The sequence below is a fragment of the Mytilus edulis genome, chromosome 6 (genome assembly GCF_963676685.1).
Source record: "Mytilus edulis chromosome 6, xbMytEdul2.2, whole genome shotgun sequence".
Classification (NCBI taxonomy): domain Eukaryota; kingdom Metazoa; phylum Mollusca; class Bivalvia; order Mytilida; family Mytilidae; genus Mytilus; species Mytilus edulis.
In genome coordinates, this window is record NC_092349.1 from 65,456,922 (window position 1) to 65,463,584 (window position 6,663).

At 30.9% G+C, this 6,663-nt stretch overlaps 1 protein-coding gene across 1 annotated transcript in view; it reads right to left on the minus strand.

The window, feature by feature from the left end:
* Nucleotides 1-6,104, minus strand: part of LOC139528160 (beta-1,3-galactosyl-O-glycosyl-glycoprotein beta-1,6-N-acetylglucosaminyltransferase-like) — a 31,571-nt gene extending 25,467 nt beyond the window's left edge. The window contains exon 1 of the mRNA XM_071324017.1: nucleotides 5,756-6,104. The gene's annotated coding sequence lies outside the window, so the exon portion shown is untranslated. The remainder of the gene's footprint in view (nucleotides 1-5,755) is intronic.
* Between the last annotated feature and the right edge of the window lie 559 nt (nucleotides 6,105-6,663).

A 6,663-nucleotide genomic window follows, 5' to 3' on the forward strand; every position in this document is an offset into this window, starting at 1 on the left:
CATTTTCGCATTTTTTCTACGGTAGTATGATTTTGGTTTGAAACGGCCAGAAAAGACTTTTCATCTATTAACCAACAAATAAATTTGGTCAGGTTTGGGGGCATTGATTGAATTGACAACGGCAGAAAACATTCGGAAGGTGTTGGGTAATAATCATTGTTTAGATCAAGGCTATGTATATCACGTCTTAAAATATTGGCAGCGGTGTGTAAAATCTGTTCTTCACTTGTTGTATTTTTGGAACTTCCAATTTCCAAATCTAACTGTGCTATTTTGAGTTCAGATTTTAGCTGACTTGCAGCTTTGAAGGCGTCACCGATAGATATAGAGCTGCTGAACATGATATTTGATTTACCCTGGCCTTGTTGTGGTTGTATGACAATTGAATTGCCGTACTAATTCATTAACCTATTTTGCAATTTATATGTTGTGTATTTGTCGGCATAGTCCTGTGGAAGCAAGAAACGAAATTTCTCAAACAAGTTGGACATCATAAAAGCCTTATGCTTTACCATCAGGTCTGAATTAATTTCTGATACCAACTTCACAAATGCAGTATCGTGGTCAGAAGATTCTGCTTTTACTTTTTGTGGTGTTTTCAGTAGATATTTAGTTATACAGGCCGAATGATAAAGGGCATTTTCAGTAAAATTTTCATGTAAAACCGTTGACTCAATTTCATGATCCGAATTAATTCTAGCTGCCTCAAGTATATTCTTAATTCTGTCTTCTGATTCCACTTTGTGCAATTTAGCATCTTTTTTGTAAGTTTTGTTCTGACAAAAGATACAGGAACACCACTCTGATCGAGTTGTGATTCTAGATGTGCTTGCAGCAGGTGAAAAAATGCAAGCACCACCTATATTCTCCTCCGTTTCCATAAAATCTTGTTTATAACAAGATAGATTCTGCTTACTGGTGTAAGATTTACAACAAGATCTATGGTATTTAACATCAATATTTTCCGAAAAAAATTGATTAATAGAAGACAACTCTTCTACAATCTTCAAATAGATCTCATCTTTCCGTAGTTTAGTAGCTTCCATAAAACTAACTTTGCCCTTGTCAGTGAAAATATATAATTTTTCCGGGCTTTTAAGGTGACAACTTATGCATTCCTGCCAATCTAAATAAGACTTCCATCTCTTTGCACTTGTTGGGGTAAGTTTTAAATGACAACCGAACTGTGACATTACCCGGAAAATTTTCACAACAGATCCGGAATAATTTTTAAGCGATTACTTAACACAATGTAAACAATGATAAAAAAAACCAATATATTACCACTCTGGGTATTAAAAATAACAAAAAAACAATGAAATCAACAACAAAGCAAATATAAAACTAGTGTAAAGACAAATATAAGCCCTAAAACTGATATTAGTCAAACAATTTCAATGTGAAATGCTAATCGACATTTGGCTTGTACAGTGATAGAACTGAGCGGAGTGAGGATTAAACAAAAATAAACGTCCCGGACCGTAATTCCGGAATTAAATAAATGTGTAACAGATTGAGGTGTTCTATTCAAATTAAAAAAATCTTGTTAATCTAATAAGAAATGTTACAAACGAAAGTTGTTTTGTATAAAGTAAATATCGAAGTGTATATTTATGCCAAATAAACACAAATGAAGTGTTTTATAATTATCCTGTTATTAACGGAAACCGGTGAAAATCGTGTTAATCACAACTACTGAAGTAAAACGGTTTTTTAAAATGTTAATGGTAAATATTTTTAAAACAATTATTGACTGTTTTTATCGTCAGTGATATATTCTTACATTATCAATTTGAAAAATAGCCGTAATATTGTAATTCGTAATAATAATTAGCATTTTAGTGTATCAGTGAATTTTTTTTATACACTACATAACGCTCTAAAATGCCATTTTTACGGAAATTCGACCATACGATTTTCTTACGGCATGTTTAAAATACAAGTTTAACATGTATTCTTTCATTTAAAAAAAATTCAGGTGTGTGTTCTTTGGGTGCATTAAACTCCTTAACTAAGCGTCTGTTCAGATTTCGCCGCTGCACTATGATGACTGTGTATTACCATAGTATATCGTGTTGCAAATAATTATGTTATTCGTCAGACTTTTGAACTAAAGGTCACAATAACGGAATTAAGGACATATTCATGTCATGAACTACTTTACGTATCCTTTTTTATTCTTTTATTCTTCATAACATTATAGGCGTCTGATATTAAGTAAATGTGTGCAACAATTCAAGACGATACGGCGAGTATTGACCGTTGACATTCAAGGTCAAATTTATTTATTTTTTGTTTGGTTTTTTTTCACCCAAAAACAACATATATTTTTGTTAACAATGACAGGACTGTTCAGGGCAACTTATGATCTGGCTCTTTGGGTCATGTCTCTAATGCTGCATATATCAATTTAGAAACGGACAAAGGCTCCGTGTTGAAGACCGTACTTTGACCTATAATTGTTTACTTTTATCAATTGGGACTTGGATGGAGAATTGTCTTATTTATACTTATATTCAAATATAATTATATTCATTGGAAAAATTCAGTAGCGTACACTTATTACATCATTTTAATGAAATTTAAAAGCTCGTCAGTTTATGATTGTTAAACAAAAACATGACAAAAACAAAGTGTAGAAAGGTTATTTACCCAGATGCAAATGCAAATGATAATAATTTCACAAATTTTGTAAATAATCAACTGATTTTTCACATAGTGCACATTGCTATCAATCATATTCGATAAACGTTACGTAACAGTGAAAAGACTTACAGTCGAGTTGCATGAAACAGACGGCCACGTGGACATATTTAACCATATATTCATGGCACAGGTGCCAACTTGTCAGTATCTATTAATGATATAGCACTTTTTTTATTTAAAGTAAAGCGTATAATCTACCATGCTGGAAATTGACTGTAAAGATTATGACAGACGGCATGATTGTCAATGAGAACTCAGACAAGTACAAAAAGGGTAAGGACGTTTAAAGAAAAAAGGCCAACGTACGGCACCAACAACAAGCAATACCCATACCATACGATAAGCTATAAAAATCCGGTATGAAAATGACGTATAATAACAAACTTGTATTAATAGGAGACTACTAGTACTTTATTTAAAAAAAGAATTCCTAAAAACAGGGATTCAATACTAGTAAAATAATATCCTACCACTACAGAGCTCTGAAAAAACATAAACAACGCGGAGTTTCGCCCACGTCAAACTATTGGTTGCTGTCGAAAAGAACTTCTAGCAAGAATGAACGCCTTTTTAGTCTGCATAATTCTTTCATGCAGGAGCTTCTCAAGAAAAAAAGAAAAGAACCTGGCATCAAACTTTATCTTCACTTTCTTTTATATTGATAATGTTCTTTATACTTATATTAAACAAATCAATGGTGGTTATCTAAGTTGACTTCATCTTAAATGTATATAAAAAAACGAGAGAAAAAAATGATACCATACATGCAGTTTAGTCTTCTTCTTTCCCTTGTTTAATACAGTGGTAGATAAATCAACACCAAATTCTCAATAAGACAAAACATCAATTATATCAAATTTTCAAAAGACAAAAAAAAAACAAAAAAAACCAATACCAAATTCTCAAAAGACCCAAAAAATCAAAACCAAATGTTCAAAAGAAAATTACCCCTCAGACATAACAAATCAAAGACAAATACAGACACAATTCCGGACTTATGACGTGCAGATGAATATGTAGTCGGGTTAAATTTGGCCATTAAAAGTAAACAAATTTAAAGCTTACATTAAAATCAGGGAAAATCCCATAAAACTGAACTCTAAACATAGATGACAAGAACAGATTGACAAGCAACAAAATAACTAAACCGTATCGAACATTTTAGCTGTCACTTCAATTATTAAAGAATTCAGATATTGAATTCGGTTCCTTACCTTGAAGAAGAATTGGACTCTACACTCTCAAACATTTATATGCTTAAAATAAATCATAAAGAAACATACAAAATGTATCTTTTGGGGTAGAACTGTTTATCAAATCGTAATACATTTATTAATCATGTTAATGGGCAGATATAAAAAAGAGGCGAATTTAATAGTTTATGCAGATTTTTCTTATACTAATTCCATTAAGTTTTAAGATAAGTTTTAATCCTCATATGAAAGGCAACATTAAAAAATATCAATGTTTTGAATGAGGCTTAGAAACTGGGGAAGGGTGGGCCTTTTTACTGTTTCGTTCCAAGTATAAAATTTAAACATAGTAAAAGACCCCAAATTGTGAATAAAGTGACGACTTGAAATTATCTCCGCTTGCCAAGGGTTAAAATCCAGTCTCACCCTCCTTATTACTCTCCACGTGGAGAGGAGGGGGCTTGATCGTAACCATTGGCAAGCGAAGATTGACGTGAAATTTACATTACACGGACTCGATCAGCTTTATCCTGCAATCAGTAAACTATTGTACAAATAACTGATTTTGTTTTAATTTAACTTGAAAAGTTTCCTGTTATCCTGCTTCAATGTGGAGCAAGCGGTAATGTGGATGTCGTTTTTGCATACCAGTTCATTTTGGGTCCTTTACGCGATCCACGTTTAAACTTTATCTATTGCCTTGAAAAATGAAAGACCGCGATTTAGATATTTGAAAGTTTCAAGTGTTGGGTGTAAATTTCAGGATAAAAACAATATAATAATATGTACATTGTTGGAAAATATAAAATTTATTTGTACTCGCAACAAAACAGTAGAAAAGATCGGCGAGTTTCGCTTCTTGTCCTATTTTAAAAGCTCATACAAATAAATTCTATATTTACCGACAATGAACATGTATTGTATAATTATGAAATTTTATCCATAACTAGGTAGATACAGACACCAGAAAGTGTTTTAGTTGCAGTATAAAAAATAGTTTTGCGTCTTTCTTAGTATATAAATACGACAATTATTAAGTACGTTAAGGATGTATTCTTCTGACGTTTCAGTCTCGTTTCAGTCTCGTTCTGGAATTTTTTCTAAAATATGTGATTCAAGTGGAAAATATCAATGAATTCAACAAAAGTTTTAATCAAACTTAACTCTGTGAAAAAAATGGCTATTTCAAATGTGTAGTTTTTGAGTAATCAATTTTTCAAATTTTATTACAACTAATCAAGCCAGATTTAGTCAAAATTTTGAGAAAATGGGTGAGGGATACAAAAAATGATTTTATCAGAAACATGGACATCCCACATCCGTTTTTTCTTTTCAAATTTCTTAGATATGTATTTTATCAATCATTCATAACAAAGAATTTGAAAAAATATAAAATTTGTACTTAAAACGGAGAAAATTCACAAATTTACAAAATTGACAACATGGTACACAAAAAAGCATTAAAACATGATAAAACTTTCTTATATTAACACATACCTATAGTTTTTTTAAGTCAAATTTATTCAGATTGGTCCCCTTCATCTTTATTGAAAGTATGACAAAAAGTTTAATTGTGGAATTGCTATTTTTTTCATGATTAAAGCCCAAAAAATATAGGTAAAAATTGATGAAAAATGGGAAAATCATCAAAATTCGGTACTTTCAAAGGGCTGTAGCTAAAAAAGATGTGCACCACCATATGATTTTTTCTTCACCAATTATTTTTTATAGTCATATAAACCCAAAAACCAGGTTAAGAAAAAAAGTCTAATTCTAGAAATGTTTAGCTCCTCAGAGGTGTACATCCTTAAGACAGGCCATGACATATAACAGAAATAAAATGAAAAACAGCTTACCAGCAATGCTTTCAGACGATTTCAGCAGCTTTATGGTATTATCACTAAGTTAATTTCCTCCACATACGCGTTTGTCCGGAATAAGATGACTTAATTTCTAGGAGAATAGTCTGTCTTATAAATCAAATTTATCCTGTTATTATTCTATGTTTTCTCATGATATTACATACTCTTATAATTAAGTTTATGTAAGATAAGTATTTCTCTTAGACATGAACATGTAATTTTTACTTATTTTCAATGCAGTGTTGCACATCTAGATTGTATGATTAGCCAGTGGCCATTACATTGTAAGATTAATGTGAAACTGACAAAGCAAACAACAATTTATATTCATTAATCAGATGAATTTTTAACCTTCTTTCCTTGTAAAAACCTCTGTTTTCTTGTTACTGTATCACACATAATATATATGATCATAAATCCTTTTTATATATATACTGAACGAGGATATTTGTCAGACTGAATTAACTTCAGTAAAAAGTATATGAATTATTCAGAAGTGGGTGAACATTTATTATCATTGGAGGTAAATTCAGGAATAAGTTTTGTCAAAATTTACGTAAAATTTCTCTTAAAAAAACAAATTATCAACGGGCAAGATATGTGGATCAGTAAATTTATACCAGACGCATTTTGCTAATTTATGATAATTGTATCTACGACATTCAATCCGTTTCTCATCACAGTGTGCAAAAATGTATGAAAGAAACAACCTTGAACTAAAATATGTCAATTCAATTGTACACTAAAGAAAAATAAAACATTTTCAGAGGAAATATTTACAAAATATATTGTATCTTTAATTTGTTTAAAATAAAAAAATAACATTAAAAAGATGACAGTCTGGCTTATCACGATCCAATTCTCGTTCACATTTTGGTCCTTTATTTCTATATTCCTTGATT